Source organism: Lepus europaeus, chromosome 10, assembly GCF_033115175.1.
Source record: "Lepus europaeus isolate LE1 chromosome 10, mLepTim1.pri, whole genome shotgun sequence".
Lineage (NCBI taxonomy): Eukaryota > Metazoa > Chordata > Mammalia > Lagomorpha > Leporidae > Lepus > Lepus europaeus.
In genome coordinates this window covers 123,350,972-123,377,480 of record NC_084836.1, presented here as the reverse complement: position 1 = coordinate 123,377,480, position 26,509 = coordinate 123,350,972, and positions in this window count along the sequence as shown.

Below are 26,509 nucleotides of genomic sequence, written 5' to 3'. Positions count from 1 at the left end.
CTCAGCCAAGACCTCCAGGGGCTGTTGGCACCTGCAGATGTCATCACGCGTGTGCTGGAAACACCTGTGAGTGTGGTCACGCGTGTGCTGGAAACACTGCCGGTGTCACACATGTGCGGTGACACCTGCAGGCATCGTCACGCGTGTGCTGGAAACACCTGCCGATGTCACACATGTGCGGTGACACCTGGCCATGAGTGCTGGCTGTCAGGTGCGAGCTCAGCTGTGCCATCAGAAAGAGCACCTGCAGGTGGCCATTCCAGGTGGTCTCTCAGGTGAGATGGTTGGGCTTCCTCCCAGGAGAGAGCCCGAGTTCCCACAGTGAGGATCCCAGCAGCCCTTTGCTAGGCGTGAGCTGTGGTGAGGAGCCAGGCGACCCCAGCTTCCCAGCCAAGTGAGGGGAGGAGACAGCGATGGACCACAGAGAGCTTTTGCACCAACGCTCAGTACAGAGGTGGGGAAGCGTTGCCTGACAATGGCCGTTTGCGTATTTATAGCACCATCCCTGGGCCACGCAGAATTACTGCCTTCAAAGTCGGCCTGCTCTCACGGATGAATTTCGAGTCCCACCTGCGGTTGCTCTACAAGGCCAGGTCGAGTGACTCTGAGCCTCCCAGCGTGGGCTGGACGCTCCCCACCTCTGCAAGCCCTGCTCAGCTGGTGCAGGCCGTGGTTCCAAACATGGCCATGAACACCCGTGGCGCCCCGTGGCTTCAAGAGCCACCTGACTGTGCCTTGGACGAGGGCACCGTGTGGGGAGACCACTGCTGTCCAAGACCTCTGCATCACCACGCTCACAGCTGCACAGCCCTGGCTCCATTCCGGCAGGGTGGCCCCATGCAGGACTGGGCTGCCAGCCCCACTCAACTCCAAGCTGGTGGCCAGCGCCCGGTGCCATCTGCATGACTGGTCCTCCGGCCAGCTGGGCCCTCAGATGGCAGCCCCTTCCCCTGTCATATACACAGCAGAGAGATTTAAGTAGAGGCAGCCCCAGGACCCCTTCCCAAATTCCTGACTCACAAAGTCCTCAGAAAAATCCACGGAGCCTCTCAGTGTGGGGCCAGTTTGTCGCCCAGCAGTGGAAGCGAAAATTCACGTCTCTACCACCTGGGGAGCAACACCGGACGATGGCGCAGGGGCCCCGCCTCCCCCTCCCCTCTGCCACAAGCAGGCCACAGCTGTACTCTGCAGTCGCTCAGAGAGGAATCTTCATGTGAGTACCCTGGGACGAACATGATTCCACCATGAAGAAATGACGGTGCTTGATTTTGGAACTTCGTGCACTTTACACATGCGTCAGAACATCCCGGGATGCCCCGCAAACAGATGCAACCTCATGTGTGAATGTAGAGAAAGCAGAAACTCTGAGCTTGAATTTTATTTAAGGAAAAGTATCAATATTGAGTGCTACCATCTGAATTAAATACTCAAAGCATCCCAGGAGATAAGCCTATTGGAATGGAAGTAAACTTTTCCCCATTTCTGACACAGCAACTGAACTCCTGCAGACAAGTGGGCAAAGTACACAAACACTAGTGGAGAAACAGAGCGAGCACAGAGCTGTGCATCTCGGGGGAGACCTGTGTAGCCCTGCAGCCCCAGCACCATTGCCGTCCACCCACCAGCAGAAGACGAGGGCAGGACAACCGTGCTCCCCATCCCGGCTGAGCATGGCCCAGGACCTCGGGAAGACGGGGAAGAAACCCGAGGACTCCACGAGGGACTTCTGACCCCCTCCCGCCTTTACCTTCTGCGACCTGACCTTGTCCACCTGGGTCAGGACAAGGAGCGATTCACAGAGACCTGTTCATCTAGGAGCGTCAGTACGGCTTTGAGTTAGGGAGAGAAAGAAACCTCATTGCGGCTGGCGTCCCTGCCCTTCACTGTCCCCTGGCAGGGACACCCACCCCAGGGCAGAGCCCCCACAGGTACCGTTGATGAGAGTGGGTGACAGACAGGGAGGGGCGGGGCTGGAGGCTGCTGCTCAGCTTTGGACTGGAAGTAAGCAATCAATATGCTAAGTGCATGCAAATCACATGCAAATCATCCCCTAACCTTTGGGAAGGAAGTGCCTGCACCCTTTCTTGAAAGGGTACTGTGTTGAGCAGAGACCCCAGCCGGGGTTTCCCTGCACCTCAAGGCTGTAAGCTGGGCAGGAGAGGAGAGCAAACCAGGTCATTTTTTAAAAATGATTTTAAAATAACCAGCGGAATGTTTGTTGTCTTTTCTATCTGGGCAACAGGGAAGCTGTGCACACACACACAAGCACAGCTGTGCATGTGCACACACACACAGAGCTGTGCACACACACAGAGAGACACCCCTTGCTTCGTGTGTCACCAGCTACCGTGCAGGCAGTCAGCTGCCCTGGCGAGGCCCGAGTCTGTGAAAGAGCAGCTGTCGCTGGCCTCGTCTGTGGTTTGCAATTCGTACACAGCGCCTGTTCAGCGCCCCACTGGCCACCTGGATGGCATCAGGGAAGTGACAGGAAGGGACAGGAAGGGACAGGGTGGGTTTAGACATTGACCTGTGGCGGCCAGCAGGGTGCAGGAAGGAGAGGAGAGGCTGTAGGGAGACCCCAGGGAGAAGAAAGCCCCACACCTGGGGAAGAATGGCTGGGGCCGAGCTGCATCTTCTAAGGCTTCCCTGGAGAGCAGGCCTGGGGTCGGGGCACAGCTGCAGGCCTGTGGGGCAGGACCAGGGGCAGCGGCAGCCGGGGCCTTCTGGATTTGCCGCCAGGCGCTCAAGGCTGGGCAGAGCTCGGGGGGGGGGGGGGGGATCAGACTTCAGGGGTCAGGAGGGGGATGGGGTGGGGGTGGGATTCAGACCACAGGGATCAGGAGTGGGGATGGGGTGGGGGTGGGATTCAGACCACAGGGGTCAGGAGGGGGATGGGTGGGGTGGGGGCTGCAGGGGTCAGGAGGGGGATGGGGTGGGGGTGGGATTCAGACCACAGGGGTCAGGAGGGGGATGGGGTGGGTGGGGGCTGCAGGGGTCAAGAGTGGGGATGGGTGGGGTGGAGTGGGGATAGGGGTCTTTCTGTCACATCACTGCATTCACTTTGTTTTTGAAAGGGCATGTCGAGCGAGGGTCACCTTTGCTCACCAGCAGGACTCAGGGAGCTGCGTGTCACCGCTGAGGTGCTGGCCTGGGCTGAGGTCTTGCCTCCTGCGTTGGCTGTGTGTCTTGGTCTCTCTGACCTTCGCTTCCTCTGTCCAATGAGCGTCTGCCTCCTAGGCCGGGGCCTGGTGCAGAGGCACTGGCACCCAGGCTGGTGGGTGGGGCGTTCTCCAGGGGTGCGAGCTACGGTGACTGACACCCCCTCCTCCCCTCTGCTTTGGGTTTGCTTCGCGCCTGCTGAACAGCACAGCTTGGCCCTGGCGGGGCTTTTGGTCTGAAGCCCGGACAATAAACACCCTCTGTCCCTGACCTGTCAGGAGACATGCCAGGGTCTCCTGGAGCCACGTGCTGGCACTTCAGCCGAAGGGCCTCCTCCAGGTCCCCGGCGAGGGCGTCCTGCACGGCCAGCTGTCCACACACCTTGCAGAGTGTCCGCTCAGCTCTCAGGAGGGGTCTCCTGGGCTCGAGTTCCCAGCCAGAGGCTCTGCTCTGTAAATTGAGTAGCGTGTCCGGCCCTGAGCCCGTCTCCTGTGCGATGGGGATTGAGGCTGTGCGAGGCCAGCTCACTTGACATCAGGAATTAAGGGCTCTCTCATCCACAGACATCCTGGATGCACAAGCAAGGTCTCTGGCTGCTGCGGCCGGGCCATCTGCTGCTCTGTGGCCGGGGAAGAGGGAAGAGGCCAGCTTCCCAAGGGTGGGCTGCCAAGCTGCAGCCACGCGGGGCCTCCCCTTCGACTTCCCTGTGCTGGACACAGTGCTGTCGGCAGGTGAACATTACACTGTCTGGCGATCACAAGCCTGGTGAGGAAATAAACTCAAGGCTGTGATTAAAGATTTCCCGGGCCTTCGTGTGCTGGGAGGTGGGAAGTACTGAACCCGAGACGTCTCTGTGTCTCAGTCCAGACACACACAGATGGAAATGGACTCGTGCCTGAAAAATCCAGAGAAGATTCCAGAGAAGAGGCCTCTGGAATCCCGGAACTCTGTCCCTACGACCTGAGCCGGGTCTGGGCCCCACCACAATTCAGGACCCTGGACAGTCACAAGGTTCTCATCCCCACCACAATTCAGGACCCTGGACAGTCACAGGCCGACACCGGCCACATCCTGGGTACCCAACTCCTGTGGCCCCGTCTGTCCTTGCTGTGTCACCTCGAGCCCCTGCCAACCCTGCCTGTGCCAACGCGAGCGGTGGCTCTGTGGGGGCGGGCAGTCTGTGGGGGGTGAGGCCACACCAGTGGCTCTGTGGGGACGGGCAGTCTGTGGGGGGTGAGGCCACACCAGTGGCTCTGTGGGGACGGGCAGTCTGTGGGGGGTGAGGCCACACCAGTGGCTCTGTGGGGACGGGCAGTCTGTGGGGGGTGAGGCCACACCAGTGCTCTGTGGGGACGGGCAGTCTGTGGGGGGTGAGGCCACACCAGTGCTCTGTGGGGACGGGCAGTCTGTGGGGGGTGAGGCCACACCAGTGGCTCTGTGGGGACGGGCAGTCTGTGGGTGGAAGAAACAGATGAACAGGAGAAAACCAAGTTCAGGCCGTTGTGGTTTCTTGCTTCTTGGGAGTAACTCAGTTGTCCTTGTGTGCAGGACACTAGGCGCCTTCCTGTCCCTCGGGTTAGCTCACCCGGCTCCCGAGTGGTTACGAGCTGTCCTCTGTGTCTTGTCTATAGTCTGGTGATGGCGGAGGGAACACAGCGTCCCAGCCGACAGACGCGAGTTTTACCAGCAAAGATGAACCCACCTCCCACAAGGAAGGCATCCCCAGGCGTGAAGAATGAAGCCAGGCTCTCGGAGGCCTGGATCCCAGAGCTCCCTGGGACGCGTGTGCACCCCCCCCCCCCCAGAAGTCCTCTCCTCGTTCCTGGCTGCCAATCCCATAAGCACTGAGCCCTGGGCCGGACACACAGCTCTTTCTTTGCAGAAGTACCTGCTTTTAGGGCTTTGACCTTATCTCGTATGCTTATCTATTTGTTCTGCAAAGCCCACAAAGCTTGGCAAGACTTTTGGACGTTCTGAAAATTCTCCTCTAGCCAGCAGAAGTCAGGAGAAAATGTCGTGCAGGCCGTGGATGACCTCACACAGCCTTCCCTCGGCGTGAGACACTGCGCGGTAACACCCTGACGTCTCAAGTGCTCACAGGCGGCTGAAACAAGAAAGCAAAGGGTGGCTGCATGTGCCTGGCTCCCAGGCCTCTGGACACCCAGGGCAAGCTCAGCCCAGCATGATGGAACAGCAGGGTGCTCTGGCTCTCGAGCTATGGGTAAGCCGTGGGGGCACACGTGTGGCAGTCGGCTCTGTCGCTCAGACCCCTGGCTCCAGGCATCGTCCGTTTTCCATGGTGGGACTGTTATCAGCACATTCAATGTATCCTTCTTTGTGCACTGCCGTACCTATTTTTAGGAAAACAAAATGATTCAGGGCAGAATTCTGATGCTTTGGGCATTGCGCACACCAGGCTCATCCCTGTTCCTGCTATTCCCCAACTATTTTATCTTTTAGGCTCCCGAATGGCAAATCCAAAGGCAACCCAACACCCCAATCCAGCTGGAAAGTGAAAAATTAACTCTGTTTTCAAAACGTTGAATGGTTTTTGCGTGCCATGTGTTTAAGGCTTGCATCTATAAGCTCAGGAAAGAAGTTGGACGCAATAATGTCTGGGGTGCTCCAACTCCCAAACGTTAGCATCCAGCCAACAACAGAAACTGGCTAAATAAATTACCTCGCATCCATCAGAGGGAATTCTATCAAGCCGTTTACTGTGAATGTGAGATGACAATGGAGCGCGTTCATAATATAGGAAGGGGGACCATCACAAAACGTCGTGTACTATCTGATAACATTTCTGCTAAAATGAAGCCACAGCGAGGCTTGTGGGCACACACCCATCTGCACGTAGCGGAGCAAACTGGAAGGAGCCGCGTTAACAACACACACCGCCACTCTCCCCAGGAGCTGGGCTACAGGTGCACTTTCCATTCCTCTTACTGCTTTTGTGCGGCTGAAACCATCACCAGCAAACAGCTACTGCTTTGGTAAAGCAGAAAAAAAAGAAAAGAAGTATTTAAAATATTACAAAACTGCTGAGCTGCTGCAGCACAAAAATTGATTTTCTTTCTAAGGGAATGCGACAGCAATAGCTTTTTGTTGTGGTGGTAAAATACATAAAAGTAAAATTTATCATTTTAACCGTTTAAAAGTATATCATTCGGGAGTATTAAGTATATTGACATGTCAATCATTACCGGTGTTCTAGAACTTTTCCATCACTAAAAGGAAATGCCACAGCCGTGAAGTGTCCGCTCCATCTCCCCCTCTACCCTGGCTCTGAAAAGCACCAATCGCCTTCCCTCCCGTTCTCCATGGTTCACGTAAACGGGATCGCGCACTGGCTGCCCTTTGTCACTGTCCGAGGTCTGTGACGTGGTGTGGCCAGCAACCCCCCTTTACGGAAGAGCAGATTTCATTTACAATGTATTATCCTTCCCTTCTGCAAGCATGCACTGGCCATTGGAATAGAGCTCCCTGCTAGCACAGTTATGCCGGCTCAGGGGCAGCTATCTGTTGGAGCTCCTGTCTTCAATGCTTCCGGGCTTATACCCAGGAGTGAGTTTAGATCATATGTAAGTCTCCGGTTTAAGTTAAGGAGGAACTGACACACTGGTTAACTAGGGTAGCTTCGACGTCTCCACCCCCACCAGCCACGAACGCGAGGTCCGACATCTCCGGCTCTTCACCACCCTGGGCTGCGCTCTCCCTGTAGCTGTCATCGCGTGCTGGAGAGTGGCGTGGCTGTGACCCGCCTTCCCCAGACGACATCCATGTTGACACGCGTCCACGAGCTTCGGGCCATTGAACGTCTTCTTTACAGAAAGAGCTGCCCAGGCCTTGGTCCATTTTTCAGTGGCGCTCTTTGCCTGCTGTTGGCTGCAGGAGTTTCTGTATATCTGGGCACTTGTCGGATCGGGGATCTGCTCATTTGCCTCACTCTGCGGATGATCGATTCACCCTTCCGGCGAGTGCCCTTTGATCCCAGGTGACTCCCAGTTATGAAGTCCAACTTCTCTGTTCTGTGCCTTTGCTGCTTGTCGTTTTAACATCACATCTAAAAAGTGAACTCCAAGTCCAAGGCCAGGGACGTTTACCCCCATGGTTTCTTCTAGAAATTTAACAATGTATCTCAATAATGTTAAGTCTTCAACCCAGGGACACAGAATGTCTATTTATGTCAGTCTTGTCTATTTTCTCTCAGCAATAGTTTAGCTCTTACAGTTAGGTTTTGGATTCAGTTTGAACCGGGTTTTTGAGACAGAAGTCCAAGTGCTGTCTTTTGTGCGCGCCATCCAGTCGTCCTAGGACCATTTGTTGAAAAGATCACTCTGTTCTAGTGAATGATCTTGGAACACTTGTAGAAAATCACTCGAACAGAGATTATGTCTTATTTTCTCTCTCCTCCCAGTTCTATCCCTTTGATCCATGTTTGTACTTATACCAGTACTATACTCTCTGTTACTGTAGCACTGTAGTCAGTTTTTAAATTAGGGAGTGCGACTCTTCCGACTCTTCTCTTTCATTTCAAGGTAGGTTTAACTGTTATTGGCTACCTTGAATTTTTGTATGAACTGTAGGTTCAGCTTTTCCATTCTTACAGGAGCTGTTGGGATTTCTATGGGGATTTCAATAACCTGCAGCCTTGCTTGGAGAGTGTTGTCATCTTAACAACATTGACTGTTCCAACCCATGAATACACAAATCTTTCTATTTATTTAGGTCTTCTTCAATTTATTTCACCAATGTCTTTACATCTTTCAATGTAAAAATCTTATACAACTCCTTGATTACGTTTATTCATGTTATGTATTCATTCACAGGATAAGTAAAATGGTTTTTATTTCTTTAAAGTTGGTTCATTGTTATTGTATAGAAATAAAACTTATTTCTGTGTGTTGATCTTAATGAATTCATTATTTAGTGCAAAAAGTTTTTTGTGTGAGTCTTTAGATTTTTATATAAGGTGATACAGTCTGAGTAGAGAGAGTTTTATTTTTACCTTTCCATGTGGGTATCATTTTCTGCTTTTTTTTTTTTTTCCTAATTCTTCTGCCTGGATCTCCCTGTACTTCCAGAAAGATTGGTTTCTCCCCAAGCTTGGTGAGGGATTTCAGTGTTACATCACTGAGTACGGCATTCGCTGTGGGCTTTTCACAAACTCCCCGTCTCGTACTGAAGAAGCTCCTTTTGATGCCTCGGTTTCATCAAATACCTTTTCCTTGTGTCTGTTGAAGACCGTGTGTCTTCTCCTTTCCTGTATCAATGCTGCCATCGTGTCCGGCGGCTGAGACACGCGGAACCAGCCTCGCATCCTGGGAGCAGCCCCCCTCGGCCGTGGCTCACGAACCCTGCAATACGCTGCGGGGCCTGATTTGTGGGTATCTGTATTGAAAATGCACACTGAAGAGTATTTTCCTTTTCTTCTGATTTCTTCCTCTGACTTGGCATCAGAGTAGCTTTGACCCACAGATAAGTTAAGGGATGCTCCCTTCTCTCTCTCTTTTTTTCAATTTGGAGGAGTTTTGAGAAATATTTTTTATTCATTTTTAAATGTCTGGTTGAATTTACTAATGGTCCTAGGTGTCCCTTTTTTAGTTTTTTGAATGATAACTAAAATTGTAAGATTCTGAAAAGAACCAGGTAACAACTGATGCTGAAGGTTTTACTTCAAGTGCCCAGGTCAGTATTCCCTAACTGTGGCCACGACTTTAATTCTCCAATCGTCTTTCCATCTTTAGGCTCGATGCCTTCACCCAACCAGACAGCCCATGTGTTCCTTCATGAGGGCAGCTTTTCCTATAGGGTCACCAGACCCAGGGGAGGCGGGTCTTCTGTCCCCAGACCCAGGGGAGGCGGGTCTTCTGTCACCAGGACTCAGGGGAGGCGGGTCTTCTGTCACCAGACCCAGAGGAGGAGGGTCTTCTGTCCCCAGACCCAGGGAGGCGGGTCTTCTGTCCCCAGAGCCAGGGAGGCGGGTCTTTTGTCTCCAGACTCAGGGAGGCGGGTCTTCTGTACAAGACCCAGGGAGGCGGGTCTTCTGTCACCAGGACTCAGGGGAGGCGGGTCTTCTGTCCAAGACCCAGGGAGGCGGGTCTTCTGTCCCCAGACCCAGGGGAGGCGGGTCTTCTGTCCAAGACCCAGGAGAGGTGGGTCTTCTGTCCCCAGACCCAGGGGAGGCGGGTCTTCTGTCCCCAGACCCAGGGGAGGCGGGTCTTCTGTCACCAGGACTCAGGGAGCCGGTCTTCTGTCACCAGGACTCAGGGGAGGCGGGTCTTCTGTCCCCAGACCCAGGGAGGCGGGTCTTCTGTACAAGACCCAGGGAGGTGGGTTTTCTGTCCTCAGACCCAGGGAGGCGGGTCTTCTGTACAAGACCCAGGGAGGCGGGTCTTCTGTCTCCAGACCCAGGGGAGGCGGGTCTTCTGTACAAGACCCAGGGAGGCGGGTTTTCTGTCACCAGGACTCAGGGAGGCGGGTCTTCTGTCTCCAGACCCAGGGGGAGGTGGGTCTTCTGTCCCCAGACCTAGGGAAGGTGGGTCTTCTGTCACCAGACCTAGGGAAGGTGGGTCTTTTGTCCCCAGACCCAGGGAGGCGGGTTTTCTGTCCTCAGACCCAGGGAGGCGGGTCTTCTGTCTCCAGACCCAGGGGAGGCGGGTCTTCTGTGGCTTTTCATCGTGCATTCCAGTCCTCTCTACGATGGCCCTGTTTTATGGTCAATAATTCGCTGAGCAGAAAATGACAAACAAGATATGACTCACATACCAGGAGTTCAAGATAAATGAATAAAAATGCAATTCCAACTTGGAGGCGTTGACAGTCATAGAAGGCCCAGATCATGTGTCAAACAGTCCTGCTCGGTGTCATAATGAGACCGAAATACCAGTGCTGCTTCAGATCTACGGGAAGCTGCTGTATCCTTGTCACCTTGAACCATCGGATGCTTACAGAGGAAAAGGCTCCACTGGGCTGACCTGTTACGCCCCTTGGCACTGCTGATGTGCGCTGCTTTGCCATTTGGTTATGATAGTTTTTGCCCAATTCCTCTTGTGTGGCTCCTAACTTTAGAAAAGTCGTTCTCAACACTCAGATCATGGGCTCACATATTTTTCAGCTCAAATAGAACTATTTTGAAAATATGTCTCATACCCCTGGCTGCAAGGAATGGAGTTTCTGGGAAATCCGATTTCTGTTCGGAAGGCTGCCTTCCTCCAAAAACCATCACCCGTCCTCCCACCCAGCCAATTGCTGCAGGTGAAGCTGTGCCACCGAAACGAGTGGAGCTGCACACGAGTCGCAGAAGGGAAAGCAGTGAGCACATTGGGAAGCAGAGGAGTTAACGTGGTGGGTGCCCCGCAGGCTGCTCCAAGGCCAACTCACTCGAATTTTCTCACACTCGTTTCTCTGTGAAGCGGACATGTCAACAGGACTTACTATTGGACCAAGGAGAGGATCCAGTGAGAAACACCAGGTCACTGGTCAGCGCTGCACGCAGGGCACAGTGAGCAGTCGACGTGACGGCACAGAGGCCGCGGAGCAGCCGGAGCGTCCATGCTTAGGGCTGCTCTCCAGGTGGGCCTGCTGCTCCTTGCCTTTGGTGCTCTGCGTCCCCGCCCACAGACGCGACTCTCTTTACACATTCGTTTATCCTTGCAGTGGGCTTGAGCGGGGTGCTGGGGACCCTCCGAGGTCCTGCTTTGTCTAGTGCCCGGATATCTGATCTGATCGCTTATATCTGGGTAGACGAACGTCGTCAGTTATCTCGGGCTTTGTCTTCCCTGTGCTGTCACAGCTTCTCGGCCCTGTCCTGGGAGGGAGACAGCAGCCACAGCCAACAGACACAAATGGGCAGTAAGGCTTGGTTTGCAAAAAAAAGACAATAAACTTGACTTGGCCCAAAGCCCATGATTTATACTTCTAGTATATCGTCTAGAAAGAAAGATTATTCATTGTGTGTAGTAAAGTAGGAGAAATATGAGAGACTTCAGAAAGTCATAGAAAATGGAATTAAAATGTTTATTTTGGTGCAAACATCTTTGAAATCCATGCATATGAGATGCCTTCAAAGCTCATGAACATGCATGTGATAAAAACATGCATGAATGTCAAAGATTTTACACCAAAATAAATGTATGTTTTACTTCCATTTTCCATGAACTTTTTGAAGTACCCTCCTACTCTGAGAGGATAAGGGGGTCCCCAAGGGAGGGGGAGTTGCTCTGATGCCTGCCGGCTAAATAGGAGGCAGGAAGAGGCGTGCTAGGCAGAGGGCAGAGTGTGTGCAAGGCCAGGAGCTGAGAGAAAGTGGGAGACAGACCCAGAGACAGACAGAGCCAAAGCAAGAGAGGAAACCTCAACAATGTTAAGGGAGCTGAACCGGAACTGAGGCAGGGTGCTATGCAACGGGGCCACGAGTAGGCAGGAGCCAGACAGCAAAGGGCTTGGGCATCAGACTAAAAAAGTTGGGCCTTGGGACCGACACTGTGGTGTAGCAGGTAAAGCTGCCACCTGCAGTGCCCGCATCCCACAGGGGCGCCAGTTCAAGTCCCGGCTGCTCCACTTCCTACTCAGTCCCCGTTAATGCACCTGGGAAAGCTGCGAGGATGGCCCAGGGCTTGCACCCCTGCCACCCACGTGGGAGACCCAGAGGAAGCTCCTGGCTCCTGGCTTCAGATAGGCCCAGCTCCAGCCATTATGGCCATTTGGTAGGGGGGGATGAACCAGCAGATGGAAGATTCCTCTCTCTCTCCCTCTCTCTTTCTCTTGCTCTCTGCTTCTCCCTCACTCCCCTCTCTTTCTCTCTGTAACTCTGCCTTTCAAATAAATAAATAAATCTTTTAAAAAAGACTGGGCTCAATCCTGCAGACAGTGAGATGTCCTTGTGTGTGAGAGAGAGAGAGACAGGATATGTTCGCCTCTCTGCCACACACAGAGCAGTGTCAGGGCAGCAAGCGTGGCCGGGCCCCGTGGAAGCGGCTCAGCTGCCAGGAGGAGGGGTGGCCGTGCCACCCACTGTGAGACGCCAGGGGGAGGGGTGGCCATTTAATCCACTGTGAGGGCTGTGTGCAGTGGGCGTGGTCAAGACGAGCTTGGGGGCTGGAATGCTGGCTTCAACAGAGAACGCCTCGCTGTGGTCTTGGTGAAGCTTGCCCGCCCTTGGCTCTCCCGAGGCCCTGCTCCATCTGGGACCCTGCCCAAACCGGTTCCGGGAGTGGTGAACGTGCGTCCTGCTCCTCACCCACGGAGCTCGCGTGTGATGCGATTCCCATGTGCCCAGCGTCTCTGCATCTGTGGGTGCTCCCAGCGCCAGGCTCCTGCATTGCTGGGTCTGGAAAAATGCTTGGCTGCGGGGTCTTAACTTCTGAACATCTAAAAGGTGGGGGGTGGGCTTCAAGGGAAGCTAAAAAGGGATCAACTAAGCGAAGGGCTGTGCTCTCGGGGCCACAGATTTCCTTTTCAGCTCAAGTGTAAGTCTTGACAGTGAGATGATCATATGCCGTAGTCTTTTGGTTTTGCAAGACCAGGAACTAAAAAAAAAAACAAAACCCATCTCTTTGTGCTCATTAAGGACGAGAAGAGAGATTTGCAAGATTAGCAGCTGCCAGTTCCGAGTGCAACACTTTCGCCTTCATTATTGGCCAACATAGCAGTTCGTTCCCGGGGAAGATTGACTGGTTTACTTGACTTGATATTTTGAGCTAAAAAAAAAAAAAAAAAAAAAAGCAAAAAGCCTCTGAGAGTCAAGTGCAAGGAGTGGAGTGCTTCCCGGTTCTTTGGAAGCACAGCTGGTCTCCCCTCACGCTGGGAAGTCCCACAGCTGGGTGGGCTCATGCCGCAGGGCCCGGCACCATATTTAGAGCCCCCAAGCCCAGGAATGTGGGGTTAGGGATGGGAAGAACACGACAGAATTAAGAAGTCAAGGATCAGTGGCATCGGTGGCCCCCACGCATGAGAGCCTCTAGGAGACCGAAACAGGTTTCCAAGCACCCTACAGGGTCAGGACAAAGCACACACTCCACCAGAAAAGGCAGAGAGACAGGGACCTTCCACCTGCTGGCTCACTCTCAAAATGTCCTCAGTGGCCAAAGCTGAGCCCCCTCAGGCAGGCTCCCTCACTGTGGCCCGAGGACTGGGCCATCACCGGCCACCTCCCAGGTGCACCTTCGCAGGAAGCTGGCCAGGCAGCAGTGGAGCCAGGACTTGAACCAGGCACTCCAGGATGCGATGCGGTGGCCCACGCCGTGGCTGGACAGCCGTGCAAATGCCTGCCCCTGCCAACCGGCATCTCACCCGCCACCCTCCGTCATCAAAACCTGAGCTTTTCCCAATGTGTGTGTAGCCAAGGCTGCTCTCCATTTGGTTCCCCCAAATTTAAAATCTAATTTAATTTCCTGCCCACAATAGCTTATTAACTCAAACACGCTCAGCGACGGAAGGAGAATCTGCCTTGGCTTAACCTCCGCACATTGAGAGCTGTCGGTGCCTCCGACGTGACCCAATGTTCTGTTCTGTTAACGGGACTCGTGCTGATCGGAGGAGCCGAAAATCAAGCAGGAGATCCTGTTTTCAGGGGAACCCGTCTCCGGTATGTGACATTAATGCGAGGCTAAATAAACACAGCGCCGCCAGGACATAAATCCAAATTCCAAGTCGGAAAGGGCAGTCGTATTTCTTGAATATTCTGAATGTCAACTGCTTGATGGCAAAAATAATACAATTGCAGGGGCCGTGTGCACAGGTCCGTCCCGGTGTCCTTGGCGTGGGCCCCGTGGTTGAATTCATCGGGTCCTTGTGTTTTCTGTTCTCCATTATCTAGCGCGTTCATTATGTTCTCTCGGAGCCGCGGCTCACGGAGGCTTCGGAAAGGTCACTGTTTCCGGGCTGTTTCTAAAGGAGGGTGAGTTAATGTATGTTTTCCAATAAAAGATGATCTTTCATGTGCATTTGCTTCTGAAATTGGAGTGCATCTTGCTCCCGGGTTCTGGAAGCCGCTGTGGCTGCGAGCAGCAGGCGGCTGCAGGGAGGCCCTGCCTGGGGCCCACGCGGGGCTGTGGACACAGAAACAAGTGGCCAAGTCCCCCCGAGGCTCCTGTCCCAGCAGCACAGCACCCGGGGCCCCAGCCATGGGGAAAGACAGAGATCGTGTAACCCAGCCCCTTGCAATCCTCAGAAGTGAGAAGAGCCGCTGTGGTCTTCCTACAGGTGCGTGGCTCCACGCCTCCGCTCTGCTCTCTGGTTGCACCTCCTTACTACCGGGACCCGGGGCTGTTCGTCTCATCGTCTGCGATTCTGGGGAGAGGCTGTCTTGGCTGCTGGTCATTGCAGCTTTAATTGTTGGCGAGGAGAATCTCCCCTTTAGTGGGAAGGATGATGGGGCCACCTGTCCCTGTCCTCTGGCTTCAGTGAGCATGGAGCCGAGAAAGGAGGGCACCTCTGGCAGGCGGCCTGCCTTTCCTCCTGCAAGGCAAAGTTTCCCAAGCACAGCCTGGGCTGCGGCGTGGCCAGGACGGGGCAGGCTGGGCAGGGCTCCGCGGCCAGGCAGACCGGCAGTGCCACACCAGGAAAGTGGAGAGAGCAGAAAAGCGGAGGGAGCTGGGTCAGAGGCATGGACGGAAGTAGGCCAGGGCGGGACCAGGAAATTAAGAGCAGGAGCCACAGGTGTGAGCGTGGCCAAGGGACTCCGTCACAGAGAGGCCATCAAAGAGGTGACGGAGCCGACGCCGCGGGGCCAGCAGTCGGGAGGGCTCGGCCAGGCCTGGTGGAGACGCAGACAGCAAGTGGGATGCGAGCTCCAGCGGCCTCGGCCCCCACACGCTGCAGAGCACTGGATTCTATCAGAGCCCTGGGAGCCCCAGCTCGTGTAGCTAAGTGCAGGCAGCGCACAGAGGCGGGCTTAGCTCTTCTGTGGAGTGCATCTCCCGGGTCTGCGTCCCCCTACCGGGAACCCCCTGTGCGGGGCTCACCAGCCCATCTGGGGTCTCCTTCATTCCGAAGTTCTCGGATGCCACAGTACAACCTTCTCTTCCGACTTCCAACCTCATGGGCTTGGGGCCTTGGCAAGTGCGTGTCTAACGCACCACCTGGGGTCAAAGGTCACGGTCACCACCAGCTCTGCAGGGATCCGTTTTCCAGCATCCATTCACTGGAAACAGCAACCTTCGCTGAATGTTCTGATTGCATCATCCATCTAACCAGCAGCACGTGACTGGCACCCCCAAGAGCCCCCTGCTCACCACTCACAAGGGTTGCCTCCCTCCCAGGCTGGGAACTGACTGGGAACTGCCCATAATGCACTGCTCCCAGAGCCACAGGGTGCAGGGGGCGGGCTCGGACGCGATGTCACTCAGATGAACATGGCCTGCAGCCTTGAACCCCGCCAAGAGCACCCCCCTTCACTGGAATGCCCGGGCACCACGGCCAGCTGTGCCAGGCTGAGCTCACGTGGAGGGGGCACAGCTGGGAACCCCGTCCTGCCCAGCGGGATAAGGCCAGGGAGCTCGTGAGCCATTTTTTCTCAGGGCTTCAAATTGCTCAAACCAACCGCTGCTGTCCTGAGCCAGCCCAGGCCCACTGCCTCCTCTGAGTGACTAGGGGTCCCCCTGGGTGACTAGGGCCCCCTGGGTGACTAGGGCCCCCTGGGTGACTAGGGCCCCCCTGGGTGACTAGGGCCCCCCTAGGTGACTAGGGGCTCCCTGGGTGACTAGAGGCCCTCTGGGTGACTAGGGCCCCCCTAGGTGACTAGGGGCCCCCTGGGTGACTAGGGCCCCCTGGGTGACTAGGGGCCCCCTGGGTGACTAGAGGCCCCCTGGGTGACTAGGGGTCCCCCTGAGTGACTAGAGGCCCCCTGGGTGACTAGGGGTCCCCCTGGGTGACTAGGGGCTCCCTGGGTGACTAGGGCCCCCCTGGGTGACTAGGGTCCCCCTGAGTGACTAGGGGTTCCCCTGGGTGACTAGGGTCCCCCTGAGTGACTAGGGGCTCCCCTGGGTGACTAGGGTCCCCCTGAGTGACTAGGGGCTCCCTGGGTGACTAGGGCCCCCCTGGGTGACTAGGGTCCCCCTGAGTGACTAGGGGTTCCCCTGGGTGACTAGGGTCCCCCCTGGGTGACTAGGGGCTCCCCTGGGTGACTAGGGTCCCCCTGAGTGACTAGGGCCCCCCTGGGTGACTAGGGTCCCCCTGAGTGACTAGGGGTTCCCCTGGGTGACTAGGGCCCCCTGGGTGACTAGGGTCCCCTTGGGTGACTAGGGGTCCCCCTGGGTGACTAGGGGCTCCCTGGGTGACTAGGGGTTCCCCTGGGTGACTAGGGGCTCCCTGGGTGACTAGGGGTTCCCCTGGGTGACTAGGGTCCCCCTGGGTGACTAGGGGCCCCCTGGGTGACTAGGGGCCCCCTGAGTAACTAGGGGCCCCCCTGGGTGACTAGGGGCTCCCCTGGGTGACTAGGGTCCCCCTGAGTTACTAGGGGCCCCTTGGGTGACTAGGGGTCCCCCTGGGTGACTAGGGGCCCCATGAGTGACTAGGGGCCCCTTGGGTGACTAGGGCCCCCCTGGGTGACTAGAGGCCCCCTGGGTGACTAGGGGCCCCCTGGGTGACTAGGGCTCCCCTGGGTGACTAGGGCTCCCCTGGGTGACTAGGGGCCCCCTGAGTGACTAGGGCCCCCCTGAGTGACTAGGGTCCCCCTGGGTGACTAGGGGCCCCCTGAGTGACTAGGGGTCCCCCTGGGTGACTAGGGTCCCCCTGAGTGACTAGGGGTCCCCCTGAGTGACTAGGGTCCCCCTAAGTAACTAGGGGTCCCCCTGAATGACTAGGGGTCCCCTGGGTGACTAGGGGTCCCCCTGAGTGACTAGGGGTCCCCCTGAGTGACTAGGGTCCCCCTGAGTAACTAGGGGTCCCCCTGGGTGACTAGGGGTCCCCTGGGTGACTAGGGGTCCCCCTGAGTGACTAGGGTCCCCCTGAGTAACTAGGGGTCCCCCTGGGTGACTAGGGGCCCCCACGGTGACTAGGGGCCCCCTGGGTGACTAGAGCTCCCCTGGGTGACTAGGGGTCCCCCTGGGTGACTAGGGCCCCCCTGAGTAACTAGGGGTCCTCCTGAGTGACTAGGGTCCCCCTGAGTAACTAGGCGTCCTCCTGAGTGACTAGGGGTCCCCCTGAGTGACTAGGGTCCCCCTGAGTGACTAGGGGTCCCCCTGGGTGACTAGGGGCCCCCAGGGTGACTAGGGCTCCCCTGGGTGACTAGGGCACCCTGGGTGACTAGGGCTCCCCTGGGTGACTAGGGCACCCTGGGTGACTAGGGGTCCCCCTGGGTGACTAGGGGCCCCCTGGGTGACTAGGGGTCCCCCTGGGTGACTAGGGCCCCCCTGGGTGACTAGGGGCCCCCTGGGTGACTAGGGGCCCCCTGGGTGACTAGGGCCCCCCTAGGTGACTAGGGGCCCCCTGGGTGACTAGGGGCCCCCTGGGTGACTAGGGCCCCCCTAGGTGACTAGGGGCCCCCTGGGTGACTAGGGCCCCCTGGGTGACTAGGGGCCCCCTGGGTGACTAGAGGCCCCCTGGGTGACTAGGGGCCCCCTGGGTGACTAGGGTCCCCCTGAGTGACTAGGGGTTCCCCTGGGTGACTAGGGTCCCCCTGGGTAACTAGGGGCCCCCTGGGTGACTAGAGGCCCCCTGAGTAACTAGGGGTCCCCCTGGGTGACTAGGGGCTCCCCTGGGTGACTAGGGTCCCCCTGAGTTACTAGGGGCCCCTTGGGTGACTAGGGGTCCCCCTGGGTGACTAGGGGCCCCATGAGTGACTAGGGACCCCTTGGGTGACTAGGGGTCCATCATTTCCCAGTGAATTAGCCCTGGGGGCTCAAATACAAGCAGGACAGGAGAGCTGGGGCTTTTCTTCCACCAAAGCCAAAGGATGCAGAGTTCGTTCCCCAGGGCTGGGCTCCAGATCTTCGCGAACAGTGGCTCCAGCGCCCTGCAAGTGCCAGGCAGCCCTGTAAGAGCCACAGCAGCCCGCAGTGCAGAGTCCGAGCGATGCTTCCAACGCTCCGAGAGCCAGCACGCACACGGGCAGGAGGGGCTTTGCTCTCCAGGTCGAGGCACTGGCGCCAGGCGAGCTCAGGGAAAGCGCTGTCCCCACCGCACCCCACAAGCGGCTGTGCCTGTCGTTTTCTCAAGGGCAACTGTGATTCTTGCTGCCTGGGGGCTGGGACGCTTCCCCAAGGCCTCTGGTGCAGGAGCCCCAGCTGCGGGTCTCTGTGGTCTGAGGACATCACCAGATGGGACCAGATGGGACCTGCCCTGCCCTGGGGTCCGTCGTCTGTCCTCAGGAAGCCACCTGCCTCCCTGCACGCCACCTGCTATGGGCTGCAGAGCAGAGCCCAGCCCTCGCCTGCCACAGAGCACAGCCCCCCACTGCCCCTGGCCACACTGGCCCCAAGGGGCCCTGGCCAGTGTGGCTCCTGAGGGCCCCACCTCCATGGCGGGCGCTGGCTCGTAGCCCAGGTCCCGCTCGGCAGTGACCTGAGTGGCAGTGTCAGGGGCTCTCAGGGCTGCACCACAGGTGCTGAGAGCGGGGCCTGGGAGCGCAGGGAGGGCACCTTACTCCTAAAAGCCCAGCTTGGGAGGGGGGGCGCACACTGTTTACTTTTATTGTTTAATTGGGGTGAAATTCATAGAACATGGAATTAACCGTGTAAAATGTGCAATTGCCTGGCATTTAATATGCTAATGTCGACCAATGCTGGGCCTCGCTCCATCTAATCCCAAAACTCTGTTCTCCAAAACAGAAAACCCTGAGCCAATATCCCCCAGCCCCGCCCAGCCCGCCCCACCCTGGCAGCCAGGAACCCGTCCTGGGAGCCTCCTGGGAGCTTCGTGGTGCTTCCCAGGCTCACTCGCGCCTGGGAACCGGGTGTGCACCAGAACCTCACTCCCTTTGTGGTCCTAACGTTCATCTGCCTGGCTCTCTAGAAAGTTCAGGAGAGGAGCCGTGGGAAGAGCCAGACCCAGACCCAGGGACTCACGGAGGTCTGGGGATTCTCTGGGGTCCTGACCCCGTTCTGCAGCTGACACTCCTGGCTCCCACGTCAGCCCCGAGGCTGGGCCACCCAGCTGGGTTGGCTCATTGGCTGGAGCCCCGAGGTCCCGGCTACTCCCCCCTGCCCTCCAGGAGCTGTGTTGAGCAGGGCGATAAAGATCACGGATCTGCAGAGCACACGGTAAGAGAATGAGAAGTCCTCCCCCTCCCCCCTTTCACAGAAAATGAATTCCTGCTTGCCCTTGTAGAGCTTGGCGCTCAGCTCCTCGCAATGGGCGTGGGGCTGAGCAGCGCCTGTGTTGGACTTTGAAGTATCAAATCCCATTTCGTATTCAGTAGGTAAAGGACCTCTTAGGTGGACAACATCAGTTACCGGGAAACCCACCCAGTTCACTGTGCAGTTAGGTGCCTGAATACAACAAGGCACTCCATCCAGGGGGCTGGCATATAGCAGGTGGCCAGTGGAGGGGTGGGAATGGCGGGGAGGGGAGATCTGGGGTTCAGAAAGAAGCAGTCTCATGTCTGACAGGTGTCAAAGGAGACGTCGCCCAAACTGCCCGGGGGTGCAGGACGTGGTCAGGGAGATGGAGGTGCCCGCGTCTGCCTGGGCACCCGACATGCGTGGGCCCCAGCGTCCACGCCGCCCTGCCCGGCAGGAGGGGGCTACAGGCGCAGCTGCAGAAGAGGAGTTATAGTCTCTGCAGAAGCAGGCGTGGCTGGCAGACAGCGAGGGAGGGAGGACCCTCGCTCTCGGGGCTCAGATTCCAAACTCTGGCAACAGCAGACAGGTCCTGGCTTGGCCTCACCGCCGCCCACTCACAGCGCAGCCTCAGCCTGGAAGCTGCTGGGGGGTGGGCGTGGGTGTCCAGCACTCCCCTCCGGCCAGAGTCATCAGGACCACACGGGCAAGCTCAGCCGCTGGCCAGGCGCGAGTGTAGAGTAGGGTGGGGCCCGGGTTGGAGAGGAGCCGCCCGTCCCAGCAGCCCTGTGGGCCTGACCTTGGCCTCCCCGGGCCCTTTCTACTGCTGGCCACCCCCAGCCTCTGAAGGGACAGCAAGCAGGCCGTGCCCACCCTCCAAACCCCGACAAGCAGTGCACGGGGCCTGAGTGTGCAGTCCAGAAAACAGATGCAAAATTTAGCTGGAAATAAAGAAATAAAAACGACTGGAAAGCAGTGCTTCGTGTCGCAGCAAAGCCTTTTATCAGTCGAAGTGAAACAGCGAAGATTTCATTCAAGGCTCCTGCAAGAGAAGCTGGGCTTCCGACCCCGCTCAGCTCGCCAGAAGCAGAGCCAAAGTGGGGAGCTAGCGGGAAAGCACTGAGGGGTGACGCGCGCACGTGTGTGCGTGTGTACACTTATGTGTGCACGTGTGTGCATGTGTGTCTTGTGTGCCAGTGCGGGTGTGGGCACATGCATGTGTGTATGTACATGAGTGTGTGTCCGTGTCCATGCACATGTATGTGGGGGGGGTGAGGCGGGGTCCACCAGTGGCCTGGGTGCGCCACACCGCGCCTTCCCCGAGTGTGCAGGTGCTCTCCTCACTGCCTGGATCTGTGTTTGCTGACTGAGCCGGGTTCCCTCTCTGACCAGGAGGCAGGAAACGGGGTCCTTGTCTCCCTTGACAATCACGTTGCCCAGGGAGGGACAGCTTTGTTCTTGAGGGAAACATCCCTGGGTTGTAAAAAGTGGCCAGAACCAGTCGCGTCCTAACGCGGCAGACCGGGCATCTGCAGGATTCTGTGTCCAGAGCAGAAACTCCAGGGAAGGGAGGCTGGGCCTGGAGCCATGACGACGGCCTGGGGCTGGGGTGCAGCTGTGGGTCCCGGGTTCTGCTCCCGTTCTGGAAAAGTGTTTGCCCAGGTTCGATGGCAGGAGGCAGTGGGAGCTAGGGGCTGGCGCTGTGGTGCAGCGGGTTAACGCCCTGGCCTGAAGTGCCGGCATCCCATATGGGCACTGGTTCTAGTCCCAGCTGCTCCACTTCCTATCCAGCTCTCTGCCATGGCCTGGGAAAGCAGTAGAAGATGGCACAAGTGCTTGGGCCCCTGTACCCACGTGGGAGACCCAGAAGAAGCTCCTGGCTCCTGGCTTCAGATCTGCGCAGCTCCAGTCATTGCAGCCAATTGGGGAGTGAACCATCAGATGAAAGACCTCTCTCTCTCTCTCTCTGCCTCTCCTCTCTCTGTGTAACTCTGACTTTCAAATAAATAAAAATAAATCTTTTAAAAAAACAAAAAGCGGGAGCTAAAAGCGCTTCATTCCCAGAGGCTTAGTGGACGCGCCCAGGCCCGGTGGTGTCGACTTGTCCAGGCGCTGCCAGCAGCAGAGGTCTTGCAAGTTCCAGATTTCAAAACATTTCTAAAGGTTACTGAACTGCACGAGGCAGGCTGAATACATAATCAGGCCGCCGCCGAGGGAGTCAGACCCCGGGGACCTTCCAGCGTCCTCAGAGCAGAATTCAGAGGCTTTGTTTGGACTTTCTGGTCGGCAATTAGTAATCCCTGAACAAGACACGGCTCCTCCTCTTCCCCGTGCCTCCGAAGGGCGGCCCGGCTCCTGCGTGCGGCTGTGGGCTGGAGGTTGTCCCTGCCGGAGTCACCAGGCGGAGAAGGAAGCAGTGAGCCCCCAGGAGAGCGCGTCTCGCCGCTTTCGCTCTCCCGGGACGGGGCAGCGGCCGGGCAGACTCATTCATTGCCCCAGGAGCTGCGCACACGCAGTCCGAGGGCGGAATCCAGCGGTCAGGAACTTTGCTTGGCCACTGCACTGTTTGCAAAACGCAGACATTCTACACAAATACCGGGTTTCTGGTTTCTCTTGGAACAAGGGCGTCTTGTGTCCATGGAGCAGAGCTCCAGGAACTTGACTGTCTCCCCCCGGCTCCGGTCCTCTGTGCAAAAGTGCTGTTTTGTTGGTTCTATTCTGCTTTATTGGAGAGAGAGAGAGAGAGAGAGGGAGAGAGAGAGAGAAAGGGCGCGCCCTTGTACTAGTTCACATTTCAAATGCCTGCAAGGTTGGGGTTGGGCTCAGCGTTGGAGTCAGGAGCCAGGAACCCAGAACAGGCGGCCCAGTGTGGGCAGGAGCCCAGTCCCTTGAGCCATCATTACTGCCTCCCGTGGTTTGCGTTGCTTGGAAACTGGAATCAGGAGCAGGACGGGAAATCAGAGCCCGGCCCTAGGGTGTGGGACACGGGCAGCTTAACCGAGGACCTCGACAGCTAGGCCCGATGCCGTGTCCAACGTAGGTGGTGGTCTGCGTGGTAACCAGCCCTAACCTGGAGGTCTCCAGTAACACCAGTCACCCAGCATCGTCATCGTCACCCCCACCACTAATTCTCAGGGGCCCGCAGGTCGGCTGGAGCCACCTGGGCGGCTCTCGCTCGAGATTTCTCTGTGGCCGCATCCCTGGTGTGGCCGGGGACAGGCTCATCCTCACACACATCATGACGCCATTTGTCCTTGGCCAACACTCTGGCTGGCATAGCTTGGCTGGAGCAGCTGTACCGAGTCCACATCAGCCCAGGGCTAGACGATCACAACTTGGTTCTCCTGGCCAGCATTGCTGGAGAGCCAGGCGGACTGCATTAACTTTTCCAACCCAGTCTCAAGATCTTGAGATCTTCCGTCTGCTGGTTCACTGCCCACGTGGCCCCAACAGCTAGGTCTGGGTTAGGCTGAAGCCAGGAGCTAGGCACTCCACGCTGATTCCCCACGTGGGTACAAGGGATCAAGTACTTGGGCCATCACCGCTACATTCCCAGGCACAGTAGCAGGGAGCTGGGTGGAACCAGCGCTCCAACGTGGAATGTCAGTGCCATAAGCAGTGGCTTCACCCACCGGCCCCAGCACGGCTCTCCCACAATCCACATTTTCTGTGAATTTCTGTAGCCATCTCGTCTTCCTCCCAAGGGCAAAGTCCATGTTCCTTACGCCAAACCCTCCGAGGGTTTGGTTCCTGCGCGGTCAGGACTGCAGCCTCTCCGTCACGGCCAGGGGCCAGTGAGGCTGCTCGAGGGTCCCTCAGGCTCCTTGAGGGCTGCTCCCCTCTCTCTGGAGACCATTAACCAACACAAACAAGGCGTCTGTCCCCGCGTGTCCAGCACGCGACGCGGGACAGGCAAAACCAAGCAGCAAGAGGAACGGGGTGGGTGTCTCACATCGCATCCCCGCTCCGAGGGTTCACGTCCTGGGTGGGACTCCTGGGTCCAGCTTCCTCCAGGGGAGAGGTGGGCATCAGTTGCCCCAGTCTCCTCCCTGGTTCCTGACAGCTCTGAGCCCCACGGGGCCCACGACGCCGCTTCTTTGGTGACACCCTGGTCTAGGTGCCCGCACGCTCTGTGCAGGGCTCACAGCTGCAGCCCGGGGCCCTCTGGTCGGTGCTTCCTCTACCCCGAGCGCACAGGCTAGAAGCCAAGCTGCCTCCTCTCCCGGCCTGGCGAGAGCAGCAACTGGGGAGCTCCACGCCCTTCCCTTGCTGTCTTGTTCCTTCCAGTCCCTGTGGACAGGATTCCGTGGGCAGAGTTCTCTTCACACCCTGGGGACCCTTTATGGAGCGCAGAAGCCACGCCCACAGTCTTGCTGTCCTGCGGCTGGGGCGAAGCGGCTGTCACAGGAGGGGTCTGGGGCACCCCCTCCAGCTCCCTCTGTTTAAGGAAGTTGGAAGGACGTCCCTGGTGGCTCCTTCCCACCACGTCCAACCCACAGAGTCCCGGATGCGGGCTGGGTCCCAAAGCTGCTTCGTAATCTGAGAACTCTGTTGTCTGCGAAGGCCGGGAGTGAGAGACAGTGTACCTGGGGCCCCACCCTCGTTTAATTCCCTGCTTCTCAGCTCATCTCTCTCACCGTGGACGCCCGGGACAAGGCCGGGTGGTGCCCTGCACGCCTGGCCGGGCACGGTCCTCAGCAGAGCGCCCCATTCGACATGCTCCCTCTTCCCGAGGGCAGGCAGCCCTGCTGCCCGACTTGCGGGCGTTGCACACAGAGCTCTGCCCCCGCCAGCTTCCAGCTCCTTCTTTGTGGCCCCGACTGACAGCGCACAAGCCTCTCCCTCCTGAACCAGGGCCGCCTGCCCCTTGTGTTCCGGCCCAGCACCCTCCTCCCGGCGGTGGCCTCCTCCCGGCGGTGGCCTCCTCCCGGCCGTGGCCTCCTCCCGGCGGTGGCCTCCTCCCGGCCGTGGCCTCCTCCCGGCCGTGGCCTCCTCCCGGCGGTGGCCTCCTCCTGGCCGTGGCCTCCTCCCGGCTGTGGCCTCCTCCACTCCTGCTGGGAAAAGTACAGGCTCACAGTCAGTGCAGCAGAACCAGGACGCTCTCTCCGGTTCCTGGGGCCAGGCTGCCTCCACCCCACAGCTCTCTGCGGCTCCTCTGTGGTTGCACAGGTCTGGGACGGCGGGTATGGCCCTGGTGTCCTCTCCCACATCTCAGCGCCGGCCCTGGCTGAAGGGGCACCGCTCTTGCAGGAAGCTGTTGTCCTAGGATAACTCGGGTTGCTGTGTGTTTGCAGAGGTCAATCGCCTGAATGAGCAGACAAAATAGGTCCTTTCAGCCCCAGAGAAATCATCCCCACTGGGTCCATTTCTCACCCTGTCGCTAACTCAGTGTTCAGTCTCAGACAAGACAAGGCCACCCAAGCTCTCATGGAGTCCCCCATTGCTTTGTCACCAACGGAGCGAGGCTGAGACATGGCCATGGCTGTTCAAGGCCTGGGGTGCAGGGTTGTTCCCTGGCTGCATTCCTAAAGACCGGTCACACACCAGACGCCGATCTGGATGCCGGGAGAGAGTGGACGAGGCAGGGCCCCCCCTCGAGGAGCCTGAGCTGTGTCCTGTAATGGGTGCAAGGCACTGGTGCAGACTGCGGACGTCGCCAGGAGAGTGACAGCGACACCCAGGGGACAACAGGGAGGAACCAAGGCGGGGAAGAAGCTGCTCATCAGAAGCCGTGCAGGTCGAGAGCTGGAGCGACATCTTTAATACTGGGGAAAAAATTCAGCTGAGGATTTGACTTCTAGTACATAGATATGTAAAGGTCAGAGGTTAAATAGAGTGTGTTTTTAAAGACACACAAAAGCCACAGAGTTTACTGCTGGCAGTCCAAGACGAGAAGCTATATAAAGGAAGTTGGTCAGGCAGCAGGAAAACAGGACTAGATTAAAATAAGGTTATACCCACAGGAATAAAGAGCCAGAAATGTTAAATATGACAGCAAGAACGCTTGGAGAATGCTAAGAGAGGAACCCTGGACTTTACTTGTGGATACATGAAGTAGCAGGGACCAGACTCACCCCGTCGCCAAACACAACCCACGTCCCAGGAAAACAACAATTTTCAAGAAATTGGACATCGTGTGTAGGCAGGTGGAGACACTGCGCCCACGCAGGTGAGATTCTTAATATCGAGCATGGAAAATACCACCGAGCGAGCCAGGAAGGAAGGAAGGACGGCCCATGATGCTGAAAAATCAACTAAAACGGAACCAGAGGGAAGACGGTTGTTACGATGGACAGGCAGAGCCTTATGAGGACAGGCAGGGCTGTGGAACAGTTACCGAGGTTGCAAACTGCATTCCGCGTGTCCAATAAATAAAGGAAACGTGGGACACGTGAGGTAGAAGCTGAGTGACAGTCAGAAAAACCAGGCTGAAACTCACGGGTTGAAAACTACAATGTCAGAGACCAAAAGTACAGTAGATGCATGGATGGCGAGTGAGACAGCAGGAAGACCAGGGCATAGAAGGTGTGGCACAGAAGCTATCCCAACAAAAGACAGAGACTAACAAGATGCAAAAGTTTCATGTAATGATTTTGAGCTGAGAAAAAATTTAAGTCGTCTAAACAGACAAAGTAGATTTCCAAGTAAACACATTATCAAGGACGAAAGATCATCTCATAGTGACAAGTAGAGTAATTCAATAGAACACATGATTCTGAGAGTTCATTCCTTCTAACAGAACACACCAAGCAAAACTTGGATGTAGGATCGAGGAGAAATAGACAAATCCACTGTTACATTCAGAGACATCAATATTTCTCTTTCAATAATTAATAGAGAAATACACAGAAAAGCAGGAAAGACGGCAAAATAGAAGAAGTGTAGCTGGCATGACCGAATAGGGGTCCACAGAACACCCCCCAACCAGAGCAGAACACGCACACAGAGTGTCCACCAACTTGGACCATGGTCTCACACATGAAGCATGTCTTACTGGATTCAAGCAATGCAAGTTAGGTTCTTTCACCCCAATAGAATTAAAGTAGAAATCAATTACTGAAATATATCTGGAATGTCTTCACACTTCTGGAAAGGAAAACAAAATGCTTCTAAACAATGTATGAATCAGA